This window comes from Perna viridis, chromosome 5 (genome assembly GCF_037379345.1).
Source record: "Perna viridis isolate PV_CMFRI_1.1 ecotype Kerala chromosome 5, ASM3737934v1, whole genome shotgun sequence".
Lineage (NCBI taxonomy): Eukaryota > Metazoa > Mollusca > Bivalvia > Mytilida > Mytilidae > Perna > Perna viridis.
This window is the reverse complement of record NC_142449.1, coordinates 10,537,924-10,559,614: the sequence shown is the minus strand read 5'-3', so window position 1 is coordinate 10,559,614 and position 21,691 is coordinate 10,537,924. Positions and strand designations below refer to the sequence as shown.

At 34.8% G+C, this 21,691-nt stretch overlaps 18 non-coding genes across 18 annotated transcripts; all 18 read left to right on the top strand.

Moving 5' to 3' along the window:
* Positions 1-348: 348 nt before the first annotated feature.
* Positions 349-422, top strand: Trnai-aau (transfer RNA isoleucine (anticodon AAU)). Its single transcript has one exon. It is a non-coding gene; the product is annotated as a tRNA-Ile (tRNA).
* Positions 423-805: 383 nt separating this feature from the next.
* Positions 806-879, top strand: Trnai-aau (transfer RNA isoleucine (anticodon AAU)). The gene has a single exon. It is a non-coding gene; the product is annotated as a tRNA-Ile (tRNA).
* A 383-nt stretch (positions 880-1,262) lies between these two features.
* Positions 1,263-1,336, top strand: Trnai-aau (transfer RNA isoleucine (anticodon AAU)). The gene has a single exon. It is a non-coding gene; the product is annotated as a tRNA-Ile (tRNA).
* A 383-nt stretch (positions 1,337-1,719) lies between these two features.
* Positions 1,720-1,793, top strand: Trnai-aau (transfer RNA isoleucine (anticodon AAU)). Its single transcript has one exon. It is a non-coding gene; the product is annotated as a tRNA-Ile (tRNA).
* A 383-nt stretch (positions 1,794-2,176) lies between these two features.
* Positions 2,177-2,250, top strand: Trnai-aau (transfer RNA isoleucine (anticodon AAU)). The gene has a single exon. It is a non-coding gene; the product is annotated as a tRNA-Ile (tRNA).
* A 383-nt stretch (positions 2,251-2,633) lies between these two features.
* On the top strand, positions 2,634-2,707 carry Trnai-aau (transfer RNA isoleucine (anticodon AAU)). The gene has a single exon. It is a non-coding gene; the product is annotated as a tRNA-Ile (tRNA).
* Positions 2,708-3,090: 383 nt separating this feature from the next.
* Trnai-aau (transfer RNA isoleucine (anticodon AAU)) lies at positions 3,091-3,164 on the top strand. Its single transcript has one exon. It is a non-coding gene; the product is annotated as a tRNA-Ile (tRNA).
* Positions 3,165-3,547: 383 nt separating this feature from the next.
* Positions 3,548-3,621, top strand: Trnai-aau (transfer RNA isoleucine (anticodon AAU)). The gene has a single exon. It is a non-coding gene; the product is annotated as a tRNA-Ile (tRNA).
* A 383-nt stretch (positions 3,622-4,004) lies between these two features.
* Trnai-aau (transfer RNA isoleucine (anticodon AAU)) lies at positions 4,005-4,078 on the top strand. Its single transcript has one exon. It is a non-coding gene; the product is annotated as a tRNA-Ile (tRNA).
* Positions 4,079-4,461: 383 nt separating this feature from the next.
* Trnai-aau (transfer RNA isoleucine (anticodon AAU)) lies at positions 4,462-4,535 on the top strand. Its single transcript has one exon. It is a non-coding gene; the product is annotated as a tRNA-Ile (tRNA).
* Positions 4,536-6,995: 2,460 nt separating this feature from the next.
* On the top strand, positions 6,996-7,069 carry Trnai-aau (transfer RNA isoleucine (anticodon AAU)). The gene has a single exon. It is a non-coding gene; the product is annotated as a tRNA-Ile (tRNA).
* Positions 7,070-7,452: 383 nt separating this feature from the next.
* Trnai-aau (transfer RNA isoleucine (anticodon AAU)) lies at positions 7,453-7,526 on the top strand. Its single transcript has one exon. It is a non-coding gene; the product is annotated as a tRNA-Ile (tRNA).
* A 383-nt stretch (positions 7,527-7,909) lies between these two features.
* Positions 7,910-7,983, top strand: Trnai-aau (transfer RNA isoleucine (anticodon AAU)). Its single transcript has one exon. It is a non-coding gene; the product is annotated as a tRNA-Ile (tRNA).
* A 6,757-nt stretch (positions 7,984-14,740) lies between these two features.
* On the top strand, positions 14,741-14,814 carry Trnai-aau (transfer RNA isoleucine (anticodon AAU)). Its single transcript has one exon. It is a non-coding gene; the product is annotated as a tRNA-Ile (tRNA).
* Positions 14,815-15,197: 383 nt separating this feature from the next.
* Trnai-aau (transfer RNA isoleucine (anticodon AAU)) lies at positions 15,198-15,271 on the top strand. Its single transcript has one exon. It is a non-coding gene; the product is annotated as a tRNA-Ile (tRNA).
* Positions 15,272-15,654: 383 nt separating this feature from the next.
* Positions 15,655-15,728, top strand: Trnai-aau (transfer RNA isoleucine (anticodon AAU)). The gene has a single exon. It is a non-coding gene; the product is annotated as a tRNA-Ile (tRNA).
* Positions 15,729-16,111: 383 nt separating this feature from the next.
* Trnai-aau (transfer RNA isoleucine (anticodon AAU)) lies at positions 16,112-16,185 on the top strand. Its single transcript has one exon. It is a non-coding gene; the product is annotated as a tRNA-Ile (tRNA).
* Positions 16,186-16,568: 383 nt separating this feature from the next.
* On the top strand, positions 16,569-16,642 carry Trnai-aau (transfer RNA isoleucine (anticodon AAU)). The gene has a single exon. It is a non-coding gene; the product is annotated as a tRNA-Ile (tRNA).
* The last annotated feature ends 5,049 nt before the right edge of the window (positions 16,643-21,691 follow it).

The following is a 21,691-nucleotide window of genomic DNA, read 5'->3' as shown; positions in this document are numbered from 1 at the left end:
TCTTTTCCATAGTTCGTCCGTTTATATAGCGTTGACTTCTAAGTTGTCGATCGTGCGCTTCTTAATTCGTAACATCTTGGTAAGTTCAAGATTTTACAGAGTCCGACCATGAACAAAATCCAAAGTTGATTATTTTCTTAACACACCTTAGAATGAATCCAGCGGACGGGCGATAAGGGTGAAATAGAAAAGTATTATAATCGACAAATTGCATAAGCTCTGATATAATTCAAAGAAACTGTTGTAGAATAAGTGAGTAGCTATTCGGCTGTGCAATTTTTTGACGTTACTAACGGATAAAAGACACCCGAGTAATAAGAACCAATATTTTCATCACTTTAAGTCAAGGGCCGGTTAGCTCAGTTGGTTAGAGCGTCGTGCTAATAACGCGAATGTCGTGGGTTCGATCCCCACACTGGCCATTATTTTTGACGGCATGAGATGAGCGCTGCACATTTCTTTTCCATAGTTCGTCCGTTTATATAGCGTTGACTTCTAAGTTGTCGATCGTGCGCTTCTTAATTCGTAACATCTTGGTAAGTTCAAGATTTTACAGAGTCCGACCATGAACAAAATCCAAAGTTGATTATTTTCTTAACACACCTTAGAATGAATCCAGCGGACGGGCGATAAGGGTGAAATAGAAAAGTATTATAATCGACAAATTGCATAAGCTCTGATATAATTCAAAGAAACTGTTGTAGAATAAGTGAGTAGCTATTCAGCTGTGCAATTTTTTGACGTTACTAACGGATAAAAGACACCCGAGTAATAAGAACCAATATTTTCATCACTTTAAGTCAAGGGCCGGTTAGCTCAGTTGGTTAGAGCGTCGTGCTAATAACGCGAATGTCGTGGGTTCGATCCCCACACTGGCCATTATTTTTGACGGCATGAGATGAGCGCTGCACATTTCTTTTCCATAGTTCGTCCGTTTATATAGCGTTGACTTCTAAGTTGTCGATCGTGCGCTTCTTAATTCGTAACATCTTGGTAAGTTCAAGATTTTACAGAGTCCGACCATGAACAAAATCCAAAGTTGATTATTTTCTTAACACACCTTAGAATGAATCCAGCGGACGGGCGATAAGGGTGAAATAGAAAAGTATTATAATCGACAAATTGCATAAGCTCTGATATAATTCAAAGAAACTGTTGTAGAATAAGTGAGTAGCTATTCAGCTGTGCAATTTTTTGACGTTACTAACGGATAAAAGACACCCGAGTAATAAGAACCAATATTTTCATCACTTTAAGTCAAGGGCCGGTTAGCTCAGTTGGTTAGAGCGTCGTGCTAATAACGCGAATGTCGTGGGTTCGATCCCCACACTGGCCATTATTTTTGACGGCATGAGATGAGCGCTGCACATTTCTTTTCCATAGTTCGTCCGTTTATATAGCGTTGACTTCTAAGTTGTCGATCGTGCGCTTCTTAATTCGTAACATCTTGGTAAGTTCAAGATTTTACAGAGTCCGACCATGAACAAAATCCAAAGTTGATTATTTTCTTAACACACCTTAGAATGAATCCAGCGGACGGGCGATAAGGGTGAAATAGAAAAGTATTATAATCGACAAATTGCATAAGCTCTGATATAATTCAAAGAAACTGTTGTAGAATAAGTGAGTAGCTATTCGGCTGTGCAATTTTTTGACGTTACTAACGGATAAAAGACACCCGAGTAATAAGAACCAATATTTTCATCATTTTAAGTCAAGGGCCGGTTAGCTCAGTTGGTTAGAGCGTCGTGCTAATAACGCGAATGTCGTGGGTTCGATCCCCACACTGGCCATTATTTTTGACGGCATGAGATGAGCGCTGCACATTTCTTTTCCATAGTTCGTCCGTTTATATAGCGTTGACTTCTAAGTTGTCGATCGTGCGCTTCTTAATTCGTAACATCTTGGTAAGTTCAAGATTTTACAGAGTCCGACCATGAACAAAATCCAAAGTTGATTATTTTCTTAACACATCTTAGAATGAATCCAGCGGACGGGCGATAAGGGTGAAATAGAAAAGTATTATAATCGACAAATTGCATAAGCTCTGATATAATTCAAAGAAACTGTTGTAGAATAAGTGAGTAGCTATTCAGCTGTGCAATTTTTTGACGTTACTAACGGATAAAAGACACCCGAGTAATAAGAACCAATATTTTCATCACTTTAAGTCAAGGGCCGGTTAGCTCAGTTGGTTAGAGCGTCGTGCTAATAACGCGAATGTCGTGGGTTCGATCCCCACACTGGCCATTATTTTTGACGGCATGAGATGAGCGCTGCACATTTCTTTTCCATAGTTCGTCCGTTTATATAGCGTTGACTTCTAAGTTGTCGATCGTGCGCTTCTTAATTCGTAACATCTTGGTAAGTTCAAGATTTTACAGAGTCCGACCATGAACAAAATCCAAAGTTGATTATTTTCTTAACACACCTTAGAATGAATCCAGCGGACGGGCGATAAGGGTGAAATAGAAAAGTATTATAATCGACAAATTGCATAAGCTCTGATATAATTCAAAGAAACTGTTGTAGAATAAGTGAGTAGCTATTCAGCTGTGCAATTTTTTGACGTTACTAACGGATAAAAGACACCCGAGTAATAAGAACCAATATTTTCATCACTTTAAGTCAAGGGCCGGTTAGCTCAGTTGGTTAGAGCGTCGTGCTAATAACGCGAATGTCGTGGGTTCGATCCCCACACTGGCCATTATTTTTGACGGCATGAGATGAGCGCTGCACATTTCTTTTCCATAGTTCGTCCGTTTATATAGCGTTGACTTCTAAGTTGTCGATCGTGCGCTTCTTAATTCGTAACATCTTGGTAAGTTCAAGATTTTACAGAGTCCGACCATGAACAAAATCCAAAGTTGATTATTTTCTTAACACACCTTAGAATGAATCCAGCGGACGGGCGATAAGGGTGAAATAGAAAGGTATTATAATCGACAAATTGCATAAGCTCTGATATAATTCAAAGAAACTGTTGTAGAATAAATGAGTAGCTATTCGGCTGTGCAATTTTTTGACGTTACTAACGGATAAAAGACACCCGAGTAATAAGAACCAATATTTTCATCACTTTAAGTCAAGGGCCGGTTAGCTCAGTTGGTTAGAGCGTCGTGCTAATAACGCGAATGTCGTGGGTTCGATCCCCACACTGGCCATTATTTTTGACGGCATGAGATGAGCGCTGCACATTTCTTTTCCATAGTTCGTCCGTTTATATAGCGTTGACTTCTAAGTTGTCGATCGTGCGCTTCTTAATTCGTAACATCTTGGTAAGTTCAAGATTTTACAGAGTCCGACCATGAACAAAATCCAAAGTTGATTATTTTCTTAACACACCTTAGAATGAATCCAGCGGACGGGCGATAAGGGTGAAATAGAAAAGTATTATAATCGACAAATTGCATAAGCTCTGATATAATTCAAAGAAACTGTTGTAGAATAAGTGAGTAGCTATTCAGCTGTGCAATTTTTTGACGTTACTAACGGATAAAAGACACCCGAGTAATAAGAACCAATATTTTCATCACTTTAAGTCAAGGGCCGGTTAGCTCAGTTGGTTAGAGCGTCGTGCTAATAACGCGAATGTCGTGGGTTCGATCCCCACACTGGCCATTATTTTTGACGGCATGAGATGAGCGCTGCACATTTCTTTTCCATAGTTCGTCCGTTTATATAGCGTTGACTTCTAAGTTGTCGATCGTGCGCTTCTTAATTCGTAACATCTTGGTAAGTTCAAGATTTTACAGAGTCCGACCATGAACAAAATCCAAAGTTGATTATTTTCTTAACACACCTTAGAATGAATCCAGCGGACGGGCGATAAGGGTGAAATAGAAAAGTATTATAATCGACAAATTGCATAAGCTCTGATATAATTCAAAGAAACTGTTGTAGAATAAGTGAGTAGCTATTCAGCTGTGCAATTTTTTGACGTTACTAACGGATAAAAGACACCCGAGTAATAAGAACCAATATTTTCATCACTTTAAGTCAAGGGCCGGTTAGCTCAGTTGGTTAGAGCGTCGTGCTAATAACGCGAATGTCGTGGGTTCGATCCCCACACTGGCCATTATTTTTGACGGCATGAGATGAGCGCTGCACATTTCTTTTCCATAGTTCGTCCGTTTATATAGCGTTGACTTCTAAGTTGTCGATCGTGCGCTTCTTAATTCGTAACATCTTGGTAAGTTCAAGATTTTACAGAGTCCGACCATGAACAAAATCCAAAGTTGATTATTTTCTTAACACACCTTAGAATGAATCCAGCGGACGGGCGATAAGGGTGAAATAGAAAGGTATTATAATCGACAAATTGCATAAGCTCTGATATAATTCAAAGAAACTGTTGTAGAATAAATGAGTAGCTATTCGGCTGTGCAATTTTTTGACGTTACTAACGGATAAAAGACACCCGAGTAATAAGAACCAATATTTTCATCACTTTAAGTCAAGGGCCGGTTAGCTCAGTTGGTTAGAGCGTCGTGCTAATAACGCGAATGTCGTGGGTTCGATCCCCACACTGGCCATTATTTTTGACGGCATGAGATGAGCGCTGCACATTTCTTTTCCATAGTTCGTCCGTTTATATAGCGTTGACTTCTAAGTTGTCGATCGTGCGCTTCTTAATTCGTAACATCTTGGTAAGTTCAAGATTTTACAGAGTCCGACCATGAACAAAATCCAAAGTTGATTATTTTCTTAACACACCTTAGAATGAATCCAGCGGACGGGCGATAAGGGTGAAATAGAAAAGTATTATAATCGACAAATTGCATAAGCTCTGATATAATTCAAAGAAACTGTTGTAGAATAAGTGAGTAGCTATTCGGCTGTGCAATTTTTTGACGTTACTAACGGATAAAAGACACCCGAGTAATAAGAACCAATATTTTCATCACTTTAAGTCAAGGGCCGGTTAGCTCAGTTGGTTAGAGCGTCGTGCTTGGGAGGAGTCGAACGCACCGAAGATGTCAGACGTGTTTTGTTACAGTGTTCTTAATGTTTGTGGAATTAGTTAGATTATCAGTTTTGGAATGGATTTTCCAGCCGAAATATAGTGATAGGATGGACATAGTTACACAAGTAGTAAGTTTCAGTTGACAAAATACGTATTTATATACAATTGACATTATCGTGATAGCTTCTGCCGTTTTTGATTTGAGGGTCTTGTGGAAAATTGATTTATGAATTCAATGTTGAGAGATTAATTTATGTGAAAATGGATTGTTTACCGAAAACATTAACTTCTTTGTTGAAAATTGTAAATGAACAATATACTGATTTCAGCTGGACATCTACTGAGCAAAATGGAAGAATGAAAATATCTTTATTGTGGACAAATGGTGATAAATTAACGAAACGGAAATCTAATGCATCTAGAAAACGTGACCGGAAACGACTGAAGCAATTTGTAGAAAAGAAAAATTCAGAAAATAAAACATCTGAAAGCGAAGATGAATCGTTTATTGAAAGTGATACAGAAAGTGATATTCCATCTGAACCCACCGATGCGTTAATGGACGTGATCGACAGTGTTCCGTGCAGCGCCTCATTGACGGTAAATACTAACAAAGGAAAGCAGTCAAGTGAAGAGAATAATCAATTGCGAACCGAGAGTGTGAAACATGTTAACGGAAATTTAAATGCCGCAGGGAAAATATGTATAAGTGAACATTCGAATACACAGAATATGTTAACTAAATCTCATGACGTTGTGAATACAGAAAATATTTCGAACACTGAAGAGAAATCAAAATCTCGACAGACACCAGTTCTAGATAAAATTGTTATCAAAACTTCGTTGAGTATGTGTAGCGCAACACTATTAACGTTGATCCCAATGATTAATTTAATCATGTCCTTCTCATTGGGAAAGGAAGAGGACATTCATTATTTCGGTCCAGGAACAAAGCGGTACACGTACGCTTTGCACAATATTGAAAACGATTTTGATGATGTTAGGAAAACTAAATACATGAATAGTGATATAGCTAGTGCAATTGAGAAAATGGAAATTGTTGCCCGCAGGAAAATAGAGACATGGTTAAACTAGGTCTTATTTGATTTTTAAAATGTATGATAAAGTTTGAATGTATGGAAAATGTTTTGAAATATTTTTTTTTACATTTTTTGCATGCCAATGTTTTAAAGCAGTATGGAATGGATAGCCAGCCGGAATCTTTAATATTTGGATATGAAATTGTGTAATGTATTTCAATTACCTTTTCACTTGTTTTTATATTTTACCTAAAATTAAAAAAAAAAAGAAATAAAAATGTGCATGAATACAGTGAAAGAGTACAACTGTGATATCTCTTGTGCGTACATGATTGTGAATAAAAATATATTAAATGTATGAATATAAAAATTTTGTAGGTATTGCGAAAATGGACAATTGTGGTGACTTTGTTTTCTATGCGTATGTAATTGACATATATGATATAACTAATCAATATGATAATAGTATGTCTATGAGAATATTAATAACAATATCTCTTTGATTTGTAAATGTTTTTCTGTTAATAAAATTTTATCAAGATAAAAAAAAAAAAGAGCGTCGTGCTAATAACGCGAATGTCGTGGGTTCGATCCCCACACTGGCCATTATTTTTGACGGCATGAGATGAGCGCTGCACATTTCTTTTCCATAGTTCGTCCGTTTATATAGCGTTGACTTCGAAGTTGTCGATCGTGCGCTTCTTAATTCGTAACATCTTGGTAAGTTCAAGATTTTACAGAGTCCGACCATGAACAAAATCCAAAGTTGATTATTTTCTTAACACACCTTAGAATGAATCCAGCGGACGGGCGATAAGGGTGAAATAGAAAAGTATTATAATCGACAAATTGCATAAGCTCTGATATAATTCAAAGAAACTGTTGTAGAATAAGTGAGTAGCTATTCAGCTGTGCAATTTTTTGACGTTACTAACGGATAAAAGACACCCGAGTAATAAGAACCAATATTTTCATCACTTTAAGTCAAGGGCCGGTTAGCTCAGTTGGTTAGAGCGTCGTGCTAATAACGCGAATGTCGTGGGTTCGATCCCCACACTGGCCATTATTTTTGACGGCATGAGATGAGCGCTGCACATTTCTTTTCCATAGTTCGTCCGTTTATATAGCGTTGACTTCTAAGTTGTCGATCGTGCGCTTCTTAATTCGTAACATCTTGGTAAGTTCAAGATTTTACAGAGTCCGACCATGAACAAAATCCAAAGTTGATTATTTTCTTAACACATCTTAGAATGAATCCAGCGGACGGGCGATAAGGGTGAAATAGAAAAGTATTATAATCGACAAATTGCATAAGCTCTGATATAATTCAAAGAAACTGTTGTAGAATAAGTGAGTAGCTATTCAGCTGTGCAATTTTTTGACGTTACTAACGGATAAAAGACACCCGAGTAATAAGAACCAATATTTTCATCACTTTAAGTCAAGGGCCGGTTAGCTCAGTTGGTTAGAGCGTCGTGCTAATAACGCGAATGTCGTGGGTTCGATCCCCACACTGGCCATTATTTTTGACGGCATGAGATGAGCGCTGCACATTTCTTTTCCATAGTTCGTCCGTTTATATAGCGTTGACTTCTAAGTTGTCGATCGTGCGCTTCTTAATTCGTAACATCTTGGTAAGTTCAAGATTTTACAGAGTCCGACCATGAACAAAATCCAAAGTTGATTATTTTCTTAACACACCTTAGAATGAATCCAGCGGACGGGCGATAAGGGTGAAATAGAAAAGTATTATAATCGACAAATTGCATAAGCTCTGATATAATTCAAAGAAACTGTTGTAGAATAAGTGAGTAGCTATTCAGCTGTGCAATTTTTTGACGTTACTAACGGATAAAAGACACCCGAGTAATAAGAACCAATATTTTCATCACTTTAAGTCAAGGGCCGGTTAGCTCAGTTGGTTAGAGCGTCGTGCTAATAACGCGAATGTCGTGGGTTCGATCCCCACACTGGCCATTATTTTTGACGGCATGAGATGAGCGCTGCACATTTCTTTTCCATAGTTCGTCCGTTTATATAGCGTTGACTTCTAAGTTGTCGATCGTGCGCTTCTTAATTCGTAACATCTTGGTAAGTTCAAGATTTTACAGAGTCCGACCATGAACAAAATCCAAAGTTGATTATTTTCTTAACACACCTTAGAATGAATCCAGCGGACGGGCGATAAGGGTGAAATAGAAAAGTATTATAATCGACAAATTGCATAAGCTCTGATATAATTCAAAGAAACTGTTGTAGAATAAATGAGTAGCTATTCGGCTGTGGAATTTTTTGACGTTACTAACGGATAAAAGACACCCGAGTAATAAGAACCAATATTTTCATCACTTTAAGTCAAGGGCCGGTTAGCTCAGTTGGTTAGAGCGTCGTGCTAATGGGATCGGTTTTTGGATGCATCATCTGTAGGATGTAAACATTGTGTCGTCGGAGAATTTTTCTTTGTTTGGTGAGTTCTTCGCCGTATTTTTGTGTATAAATATTTCCTGAACATTTTTAGATGATATTTGCTTTAAAGTGATAGTAGTTTCCATATAAATATTCGTTTTATATCCCCTTTTCCTGCTTTTTCGTAGCAGGAAAAAGGGGGAGGAAAGGTGCGCTCGATTCTTTTCTTGAGATCCATCTAAGAACTAATGGTGAACTTTGAAAAAAGTGGGCCAGAAAGGTCCAATAGAAAGTCTTTTAATGTCGAAAATGAATTTTCAAAGGAGAAAACTGTTTTAATTTCATGTGTACTTGAAGGTTCTGGGAAAGTAGAACCTGATTCAGTAATTGATGAAATTGAATTGAAATGTGGTAGAGGAAGTGTTATAGCATGTGTGCCAAAGACCGGCAGTGGATATGAAGTTGTATTTAGAGAGAGGCAGATGATGGAACCAATTCTTGGTGATTTATCAGTCAGTGGTAAAACATTTAAAGTGACTGAATTAGAATCCAGCTTCAGATATGTTTCAATACTCAACTTGAGTATGTATGTAACTGATGCTGAAATCATTGAAAGATTTTCAAAAATTGGAGTTGAAGTGGTGTCACCAATTAAAAAACATAAGATGAAGTCGAAAAACTATATTTATGATGGAACAAGAGTATTTAAGGCAAAACTTCCACCTAATATGAAATCCATCCCCTACTCGATGAAGTTCTCAGTGAATGAAAAAGAAACTGCATACTATCGTGTGATCCACAATCATCAAGTTAGAGTGTGCCATGGGTGTTTTAGCCCGGACCACATCTATAAAGATTGTCCTGATTTCAAGTGTTTTGAGTGTGGCGAGCAAGGTCATATTAGTAGGAAATGCTTGAAAAATAAGTGTTCTTTCTGCTTTTACAAGAAGGAGAACTGTAAGTGTGAAACCTTGAGGAAGACAGGCGTGGGTAATTCATGTACAGAATTCCAAACTGATTCCTACTCGGGCATTTTTAAGGATCATGACATTCAACATTCAAGTGACAGAATGTTTCATACAGAAAATGATGATTCAAGTGATGTTTCTGAAGATGACGAATGGGCACAGAACACTAGAAGACGTGAAAATGTTGTCAGTAGTGTTCATTCCCGTTGTCGTGATGATGTCAGTCATGTTGACACTAATGGCGATGCTACCCATACAACTGTGGAGGCGGTTGTTGAGCCGATAGCGAATGGTGATAATGGTGTTGCTAGCCATATCACAGATGATGTTCCGAATGGTGTTGCTAGCCAGTGTATGGATGAATGTGACGGTGCTAGTCACGATGGAGAGAATCATGAAGTGGATGGTGATGACGTTTCTGAGGTGTTAGATGTTTGTGACATGGTTCATGGTGTTGAAGATATTGTAAGTGGTGAAGATAAAGAAAAAGTAGAATCAGAAATCGATCATGACAATCTTACTAATAATGTAGATGTTAGCCATGTTAATTTGGTTGAATTTAATGACGTCTCTGGTGTATCTGAGAATAATGTTAAAGATATTGATCATATATCTAATATAGAAAATACTGTCTCCTCTCAGGATAAAATCAAAAGCCAGGGAGGAGTCAGCCATAGTACTTGTGATACTTTGGATGATTTTGAAATGGACACTCATTCATTGACAAGTGATTGTCAGTTGGCGAGTGGTGATGAGTTTACTGTTGTGGGTAAGAAAAAATCCTACCTGGGTATCAAAAGGCGAAATAAATTTCAGATTAAGCCTAATTTAAAGGCAGCTAGATTGTCAAATGTTAAAAATAAGTTAATGAAGTAACAATGGAGTGGAATGTGTCATTAATTATGAACTTTTGTTTTGTGATGGCTACTTTTAACTTCATTAGCCTTAATTGTAATGGTTTGTGTGACAAAAATAAAAGGGATTGTATTTTTGCATTATGTATTGAAAGAAAATATGACATTGTGTGTTTACAGGAAACATTTTGGACTGATAAATTGTATGAGGATATTCAAATTGATAAAACTGTATGGGATGGTGAGATTTTTGCCAGTAATAGCATTTGTAATAGGAAAGGGGTTGCCATTCTTGTAAGTAAAAGGTTGAAAAATGTTTTTAAAGTTTGTGAGAGTGTATGTGGAAGATTAGTTCATATACAAGGTAAAATTCTTGACAAAAGTTTGGACATAATTAATTTGTATGCTCCAAATAATGTTAGTGAAAAGTGTAATTTTTTCAGTGATTGTAAAAGTAAAATATATGGAGATGAATTTATTATAATAGCAGGTGATTATAATACCACTCTTTCCCCTTTAGACAAAAGTGGGAAAACTGTTTTTTATGCTGACAGATCTTTAAAATGTCTGACTGAATTGATAAATGAAAAAGGTTTATCTGATGTATGGAGAGATAGAAATGTAGGTGTTAAAATGTTTTCAAGAAAACAAGTTGTACAAAGTTTTTTAACTCAAAGTAGAATTGATTATTTTTTAGTTTCTTGTAATTTAAAACCATTTATAAAGAATGTTTTTTACAATGATACATCTTTCAGTGATCATTCTATTGTTAGTATGAAATTAGATTTTTCTGAAGTTGAAAAAGGACCTGGTGTTTGGATTTTTAACAAGTCCTTATTGAGTGATGATTTTTTTGTTGAAAAAATTAGAAATATCTTACTTGATGAAATTGGTTCAGATTTTTATTTTTCACATCCATTAATTTGGTGGGATAATTTGAAATATAAAATCAAGAAAACAAGTCAACTCTATGGTAAAGAAAAACAGAGAGAGTTATATAGAGATTATTATAGAATACAGAATAAGTTACAAGAATTGTCAATAAAGGCTGCTAGTGGTAATGATATAGATCATGTCAAATATTTAGAGTTGAAAGAGGAACTTGAAGGTTTAGAACAACATAGATGTAATGGTGCTGTTATAAGATCCAAATGTCAATATTCATTAGAAAGTGATAAAAATACAACCTATTTTTTGAATTTAGAGAAACATAGACAGAATAGAAATATGATAAATGGTTTAAAAAATTGCGATGGTAATGTTGTCAGTGAAACTGCTGAAATTTTAGATGTTATTTATAGTTTTTATAAAAGGCTATTTTCTTGTGTACAAACTGATTATGAAGCAATTGATAAAATGTTAGATTGTATTAATGTCAATGTTGACGTTTGTGATGTTGAAAAATGTGATGAGGAAATTAATATTGAAGAAATAAAAACCTCTATAAAAGGTATGAAACAAGGAAAAACACCTGGTCCTGATGGACTCACGGTGGAGTTTTATTTATATTTTTTTAATGAGTTGAAAGATGTTTTGAAATATATTTATGATACAGTTGAAGAGAATAAAGTTTTATCTAGGTCTATGAGGTATGGAATGATTAACCTAATTTATAAAAATAGAGGTGACAAAACTGACTTGAAAAATTTTAGACCTATCAGTTTATTGAATGTAGATTATAAAATATTAGCAAGAGTCATGGCAAATAGGTTTAAATTTGTACTTCCAAAGATTATTTCACCAACTCAGAGTTGTTGTATAATAGGTAAAGACATCTCTGATACTACTGTTACTGTAAGAGACATAATTGACTTGGTTGAAATGGATAATCTAGAATGTTATTTGTTAAAGTTAGATCAGGAAAAGGCTTTTGACAGGGTTGGGCATGAATATCTTTTTTCGGTTTTACAAAAATTTGGTTTTGGGGAGAGATTTATATCTTGGATAAAAATTTTTTATACAGATATTTTTAGTACTGTCAAGTGCAATGGTTTCCTATCCAAATATTTTCCATTGGCAAACTCTGTTAAACAAGGTTGCCCAATATCTGCTTTATTGTATGTTTTAGTTGCTGAACCTTTAAGTATAATGATCAAAAGGAATGATAGGATTCAAGGTATTAACATTCCTGTTGTGAATATTGAAGAAAAAATATTTTCACATGCTGATGACACTACATTGATATTGTCTGACAAAAATTCAGTAACTGAATCATTTAATGTTTTACAATTGTATGAACAAGCATCTGGGGCAAAATTAAATAAAGATAAATCTGAAATTGTGGCATTGGGTACTGGAAAAATATCAAAAAATGATTTAGATGCTTGGAAAATTAAAGAGTGTGATGGGGTTTTACAGCTTTTAGGCATATGGATTGGCAAGGATAAAAAGTTATGTGATAGTCTGAATTGGGAATGCAAAGTGCAGTCTATTTCAAAAATACTGAATCTTTGGAAAATGAGACAATTGTCAATACATGGTAGAGTAACTGTGATAAATACTCTTTTAATGAGCAAACTTTGGTATACTCTGATGGTAGTTAATATACCAGAAAAATACTATTTAGATATAAAGAAATTGTGCATCGGGTTTTTGTGGAATGATAAACCATCTTTGGTTGCTTATGATGTTGTTATTAATAGAATACTAGATGGAGGTTTGAACTTTCCAGAAATTTTACATAAGATGTATGCTTTTAGACTTAAATTTTTAAGTCGTTTGTTAGATGTAGAGTATTGTGCTGTTTGGAAGCATCTTTGTACTTATTTCTTTTCCAAAGTACAAGATATGAAACTTGGTATTGAGATTTTGTTCTGTCAATTTAAGCAGAGACAGTTGGGGAGTTTACCTGATTTTTATAAATGTATGCTGTTTGCTTGGGGAAAGATACGTGATTATATTGAAATTGATATCAATTTGAATAATGTATTTGACCTGCCTCTGTTCAATAATCCTTTGATTACTAATAATGGTAATATGCTGTATATTAAGACTTTTATAGATGCAGGCATTATTAAAGTGAAAGATTTAGCATTTGAATGTAAAAAGGGATTCATGAGAGATGAGTTTGTTCAAGATATTGTTTCTGAAAAGTTTCCACAGGTATCTGCTGCTAAGATTATTAAGGTAGTACAATGTATAAAACAATGTATTCCTGATGAATGTAAAATTTTAGTAGAAAATAATGAAAATGTTCGTAGAAATCTCAGTTTGAATATAGAATGTAATGTTAATAATAGAAAGTACTCTTTTCCTAGTACAACAAAGTTTTTTTATTCTATGTTGTTGAAATCATTATCAAAAGAACCAAATGCTGTCAAATATTGGTGTGAGATGTGTTCTGATTTTAATACTCAAAAAGTCCAAACAGTTTTGAACTTTCCATTTTTACCAAGTGATTGGATTGAGTTATCATTTAAAATATTTCATAGAGTTTTATTTACTAAGGAGACGTTATTGAGATGTCGCATTACTGATGATTCATTGTGTCCAGTTTGTGATGATATGCATGAGGACTTAGAACATCTTATAATTTCGTGTAGATGTTTGACTCGATTCAATGACTTTTTTAAAGACTTTTTACATAATATATTGTGTAATAGTTCAGCTAGCTTTATCAATATGTTAGATTTTAATTTTCTATGTTATTTCGGTCTACTCAAGAAAGATAAAAAAGTAAACTTTTATTTTGTTAATACTGCTTTATCTGTTAGAAGGTTTTGTGTTGTAAAGAGAAGAAATTTAGTCATGAAAGATGAGAAAGTTTTGCACATTATTTCTTATTTTAAATCTGTTCTTCAAAAGCATGTTAATTATGCTTACATGTATTATATACAGAAAAAGAACTTTTCTTTGTTTCAAAAATATTACTTGAATGACAATCCTGTTCTGCGCATCTCTGATGATAATGTTGTGATAGACTTTTAAATATACTTATTCATATATATACTGTCAATGTAATTTAAGGACAATTTGTGACCTGTGATATTTGAATTATTGGGAGACTAGCCCAATAATTCTTTTATATGATGTTTTACTGTGAATAAAATTTTATCAAGATAAAAAAAAAAAGAGCGTCGTGCTAATAACGCGAATGTCGTGGGTTCGATCCCCACACTGGCCATTATTTTTGACGGCATGAGATGAGCGCTGCACATTTCTTTTCCATAGTTCGTCCGTTTATATAGCGTTGACTTCTAAGTTGTCGATCGTGCGCTTCTTAATTCGTAACATCTTGGTAAGTTCAAGATTTTACAGAGTCCGACCATGAACAAAATCCAAAGTTGATTATTTTCTTAACACACCTTAGAATGAATCCAGCGGACGGGCGATAAGGGTGAAATAGAAAAGTATTATAATCGACAAATTGCATAAGCTCTGATATAATTCAAAGAAACTGTTGTAGAATAAGTGAGTAGCTATTCGGCTGTGCAATTTTTTGACGTTACTAACGGATAAAAGACACCCGAGTAATAAGAACCAATATTTTCATCACTTTAAGTCAAGGGCCGGTTAGCTCAGTTGGTTAGAGCGTCGTGCTAATAACGCGAATGTCGTGGGTTCGATCCCCACACTGGCCATTATTTTTGACGGCATGAGATGAGCGCTGCACATTTCTTTTCCATAGTTCGTCCGTTTATATAGCGTTGACTTCTAAGTTGTCGATCGTGCGCTTCTTAATTCGTAACATCTTGGTAAGTTCAAGATTTTACAGAGTCCGACCATGAACAAAATCCAAAGTTGATTATTTTCTTAACACACCTTAGAATGAATCCAGCGGACGGGCGATAAGGGTGAAATAGAAAAGTATTATAATCGACAAATTGCATAAGCTCTGATATAATTCAAAGAAACTGTTGTAGAATAAGTGAGTAGCTATTCAGCTGTGCAATTTTTTGACGTTACTAACGGATAAAAGACACCCGAGTAATAAGAACCAATATTTTCATCACTTTAAGTCAAGGGCCGGTTAGCTCAGTTGGTTAGAGCGTCGTGCTAATAACGCGAATGTCGTGGGTTCGATCCCCACACTGGCCATTATTTTTGACGGCATGAGATGAGCGCTGCACATTTCTTTTCCATAGTTCGTCCGTTTATATAGCGTTGACTTCTAAGTTGTCGATCGTGCGCTTCTTAATTCGTAACATCTTGGTAAGTTCAAGATTTTACAGAGTCCGACCATGAACAAAATCCAAAGTTGATTATTTTCTTAACACACCTTAGAATGAATCCAGCGGACGGGCGATAAGGGTGAAATAGAAAAGTATTATAATCGACAAATTGCATAAGCTCTGATATAATTCAAAGAAACTGTTGTAGAATAAGTGAGTAGCTATTCGGCTGTGCAATTTTTTGACGTTACTAACGGATAAAAGACACCCGAGTAATAAGAACCAATATTTTCATCACTTTAAGTCAAGGGCCGGTTAGCTCAGTTGGTTAGAGCGTCGTGCTAATAACGCGAATGTCGTGGGTTCGATCCCCACACTGGCCATTATTTTTGACGGCATGAGATGAGCGCTGCACATTTCTTTTCCATAGTTCGTCCGTTTATATAGCGTTGACTTCTAAGTTGTCGATCGTGCGCTTCTTAATTCGTAACATCTTGGTAAGTTCAAGATTTTACAGAGTCCGACCATGAACAAAATCCAAAGTTGATTATTTTCTTAACACACCTTAGAATGAATCCAGCGGACGGGCGATAAGGGTGAAATAGAAAAGTATTATAATCGACAAATTGCATAAGCTCTGATATAATTCAAAGAAACTGTTGTAGAATAAGTGAGTAGCTATTCGGCTGTGCAATTTTTTGACGTTACTAACGGATAAAAGACACCCGAGTAATAAGAACCAATATTTTCATCACTTTAAGTCAAGGGCCGGTTAGCTCAGTTGGTTAGAGCGTCGTGCTAATAACGCGAATGTCGTGGGTTCGATCCCCACACTGGCCATTATTTTTGACGGCATGAGATGAGCGCTGCACATTTCTTTTCCATAGTTCGTCCGTTTATATAGCGTTGACTTCTAAGTTGTCGATCGTGCGCTTCTTAATTCGTAACATCTTGGTAAGTTCAAGATTTTACAGAGTCCGACCATGAACAAAATCCAAAGTTGATTATTTTCTTAACACACCTTAGAATGAATCCAGCGGACGGGCGATAAGGGCGAAATAGAAAAGTATTATAATCGACAAATTGCATAAGCTCTGATATAATTCAAAGAAACTGTTGTAGAATAAGTGAGTAGCTATTCAGCTGTGCAATTTTTTGACGTTACTAACGGATAAAAGACACCCGAGTAATAAGAACCAATATTTTCATCACTTTAAGTCAAGGGCCGGTTAGCTCAGTTGGTTAGAGCGTCGTGCTAATAACGCGAATGTCGTGGGTTCGATCCCCACACTGGCCATTATTTTTGACGGCATGAGATGAGCGCTGCACATTTCTTTTCCATAGTTCGTCCGTTTATATAGCGTTGACTTCTAAGTTGTCGATCGTGCGCTTCTTAATTCGTAACATCTTGGTAAGTTCAAGATTTTACAGAGTTCGACCATGAACAAAATCCAAAGTTGATTATTTTCTTAACACACCTTAGAATGAATCCAGCGGACGGGCGATAAGGGTGAAATAGAAAAGTATTATAATCGACAAATTGCATAAGCTCTGATATAATTCAAAGAAACTGTTGTAGAATAAGTGAGTAGCTATTCAGCTGTGCAATTTTTTGACGTTACTAACGGATAAAAGACACCCGAGTAATAAGAACCAATATTTTCATCACTTTAAGTCAAGGGCCGGTTAGCTCAGTTGGTTAGAGCGTCGTGCTAGTGGATTTGGTTTTTGGATGTACCATGTTTAACATGTAAACAAAGTGTCATCCGGAAATTATTATGATTTTGGTGAGTTCTTCGCCATATTTGTAACTATAAACATTTCCTGAAGTTTAATGTGTATTATATGATTGAATGTGACATATATTATCGCATAATATTTGTTGAATAGCCCCTTTTCCTGTGTTTTCGTTACAGGGAAAAGGGGGAGGGAAGATGTGTTTGATTTGTATTCAGTGGTTTGACTAAAGACTGATAGCAAACTTTAATAATAGTGGGGGAGAAAGTTTCCGAAAAAAACATGAATTTTTCAAATGAAGAGTTCTCAAAGGAGAAAACCGTTTTAGTTGGGTGCCCCGTAGATGGTTTTGGTGCCGTGGAGGCTGAAATGATTATTGATGAAATTGAGAAGAAATGTGGTGTTGGAAGTGTCGTTGCATGCGTACCGAAAAATGGAGTTGGTTATGAGGTGGTACTCAGAGAGAGAAAAATGATGGAATCCGTTATTGGTGAACTATCTTTAAATGGTAAAAAGTGTGCTGTTAATGAATTAGAGGCAAGTTTTAAGTACGTTTCAATTCCAAATTTAAGTATGTATGTCTCAGATCGAGAAATTATTGATAGATTTTCCAAGATTGGAGTGGAGATTGTTTCTCCCATAAAGAAGCATAGGATGAAGTCAAAGAATAATGTCTTTGACGGAACTCGTATTTTCAAAGTTAAACTTCCGCCGAACATGGCTTCAATACCGTATTCAATGAAGTTTTCAGTTAATGAAAAGGAGACGGCTTACTACCGGGTTATTCATAACCATAAAGTCAAGGTGTGCTCTGGGTGCTTTAGCTCAGAACATATATACAAAGACTGTCCAGAATTTAAATGTTTTGAATGTGGTCAGCAGGGGCACATTAGTAGAAAATGTTTAAAAAACAAGTGTGCGTTTTGTTTTCGAAAGAAAGACTATTGTAATTGCAAAGCCAGAGAAGAATTGCAAATTGTGAATCAATTTCCACAATTTTCTTCTGAGAATTTGCAAGAAATGTCATCTCGGGAGTTGATAAAAGAAGCAGAAGAGGAGGCTATGAAAACCACAGATGTGAAAGTTGGATATACGGATAAAAATTGTAAGGAGAAGTAGGTTTGTACAAGTGTGCAGGAGGGAGAATGTTGATCCTCGTGAAGGTATAGATGTAGGAGATAGTAGGGAAGATGGAATCGTGAGTGTAAATGGCGATGCTAGTCATTACACTGAGGATGTAGATGAAGTGGGTTTTGGTGAAAAAGGTGGTGCTAGCCTTTGCACTGATGATGAGGGTGACGGTGATTGGAATGCAGATGGTATTTACATTGATGAGGAGCAGTGTTTTGAGATGGAAGATGGTGTTGGTGATGACAGTGCGGAATGTGTCAGAGATGATAAAGTCAAGAAAGGTACAGATAAAGAACTAAACAATATTTGTTTGAATAATTGTAATATTGAACCAATTTTGCTTACTAAATGAAATGTTGAATTGTCTGGTGAAAATAGAATTGATAAAATGTCTGATGGTTTGAGTGTTGAAAGTGCTGTCTCCCCCTTGAACAAAATGACAGTAGCCAGGGGGAAGTCAGAAGTTCATGTGATTCTCTGGATGAGATTACTATGGACACTTTTCCCGTGGTCAGTGAAGACCAAGAGGAAAGTGGAGATACTTCCACTGTTGTAGGGAAGAAGAGAAATTACTTGGGTATTAAAAGGAGAAGTATGCTTAATATCAAGCCTAATATTAAAGCAGCAAGGTTGTCAAATTTACAAAAAAAACATTTGAATAGTTAATAATGGAGTGTTTAATGTTGTATATTATTAGAATTATTTTTGTGATGGCTACTTATAACTTCATAAGTTTTAATTGTAATGGTCTATGTAACCAAAGTAAAAATGATTGTATTTTTTCATTATGTAATGAAAGAAAGTATGATATTGTATGCTTACAGGAAACATTTTGGAATAATATTATTTTTGAAGATATAAAGAATGATAAGACATAATGGAATGGTGATATTTTTGCAAGTAATAGTAACTGTAATAGATAGGGTGTTGCAATTCTTGTCAGTAAAAACCTTTAAAATGTATTTAAAGTTTGTGAATGTGTACCAGGTAGATTTATTCATATTCAAGGTAAAATCAATGATAAAATTGTAGATATTTTTAATTTGTATGTTCCTAATAGTGTAAGTGAAAAATGTGAATTTTTTGAAGATTGTAAAAGTAAAATTAAAGAAGACGGATATGTTATAGTAGCAGGTGATTTTAATACTGCACTGTCTCCTTTAGATAAAAGTGGGAAAACTGCTTTTTATGCAGATAGGTCTGTGAAATATCTTAATACTATGATGCACGATAATTGTTTGTTTGATGTCTGGAGAGACAGAAATGCAGGTGTCAAAATGTTTTCACGAAAACAAGTTGTACAAGGTTTTTTGACACAGAGTAGAATTGACTATTTTTTAGTTTCTAGTAATGTTAAGCCTTGTATTAAAAATATTTTTTATAGAGATACTTGTTTTAGTGATCACTGTATTGTTAGCATGAAATTAGATTTTACAGAGGTTGAAAGAGGACGAGGTATCTGGATTTTTAACTATTACTTATTAGATAATGAAGAATATGTAACAAGAATCAGAAAGTTATTAGAAGATGAAATATGTTCAGATTTTTATTATTCAAACCCTCTCATTTGGTGGGATAATTTGAAATTTAGTATTAAGAGAATAAGTCAAATCTATGGCAAAGAAAATCAGAAAGAGAGAAGCAAAGAATATTCTAAATTGCAAAATAAGTTACAAGAATTGTCAGTGAAGTCTGCATGTGGTATAGAAATTGATTATGTAAAATATTTAGAATTAAAAGATGAACTTGAAGCTATAGAAAAACATAGATGTAATGGTGCTATATTAAGGTCTAAATGTCAACATGCCTTAGAAAGTGACAAGAATACTGCTTATTTCTTAAGTCTAGAAAAATATAAACAAAATAAGAATTTGATAAGTACTTTGAGAAATTGTGATGGTAATGCTGTTAGTAGTACTGTGGAATTATTAGATGTTGTGCATAATTTTTATGAAAAATTGTTTTCATGTGTAAATACTGACAATGATGCAATCAATGACATGTTAGATTGTGTTGATGTTAAAGTTGATGATATTGATATTACTAAATGTGATGATGATATATGTATTGATGAGATTGAACAATCATTGAAAAGAATGAAAAAAGGCAAAACGCCTGGCTCTGATGGATTGACTGTTGAATTCTATCTTTATTTTTTTAAAGGGATTGAAACCTGTATTGAAATATATTTATGATAGTATTGAAGAAAATAAAGTTTTATCTAGGTCTATGAGATATGGCATGATTAATTTGATATATAAGAATAGAGGTGACAAACCTGAACTTAAAAATTTCAGACCTATAACTTTATTAAATGTGGATTATAAAATACTAGCAAGAGTAATGGCTAACAGGTTTAAGTTTGTATTACCAAAAATTATATCACCTACTCAAAGTTGCTGTATTATAGGTAAAGACATTTCTGACACTACTGCAAGTGTTAGAGATATTATTGATTTGGTTGAAATGGATGATTTAGAATGTTACTTGTTGAAACTTGATCAGGAAAAAGCATTTGACAGGGTTGGACATGAATATTTATTTTCTGTCTTGCAGAAATTTGGATTTGGGGAGAAATTTATTTCTTGGATAAAAATATTTTATACTGACATTTTCAGCACTGTCAAGTGTAATGGGTTCCTGTCCAAATATTTGCAATTAAAGAACTCTGTAAAGCAAGGTTGTCCTTTATCAGCTTTATTATATGTATTAGTAGCTGAACCATTGAGTACAATGATTAAAAAGAATATTAGTATTAGAGGTTTGAATATTCCTAATACAAACGTTGAAGAAAAGATTTTTTCACATGCTGATGACACTACTTTAATTTTGTCTGACAAAAATTCAGTATATGAAGCCTTTAGAGTTTTACATTTGTATGAACAAGCATCTGGGGCAAAATTAAATAAGGATAAATCAGAAATTTTGGCATTGGGAACTGGAACTATTTCAAAACATGAATTAGATGCTTGGAGTATTAGAGAGTGTGATGGGGTTTTACAGCTTTTAGGCATATGGATTGGTAAGGATAAATCTCTTTGTGATAGTTTGAATTGGGATTGCAAAGTACAATCTATTTTGAAGCTATTGAATTTTTGGAAAATGAGACACTTATCAATACATGGTAGATTAACTGTAATAAATACTTTATTGATGAGTAAACTTTGGTATACTCTTATGGTTGTTAATATACCAGAAAAACATTATTTAGAAATTAAGAAGAAATGTATTGATTTTTTGTGGAATAATAAACCATCTCTAGTTGCATATGATGTAATAACTAATAAGGTGTTAGATGGTGGTTTAAATTTTCCTGACATTTTTCAGAAAATGTATGCATTTAGACTAAAGTTTTTAAGTAGGCTCTTAGATATGGATTATAATGCTGTTTGGAAAGTTACATGTATTTATTTCTTTTCTAAAGTAGAAGGAATGAATCTTGGTGTTGAAATATTGTATTGCGATTTTACTCACAGAC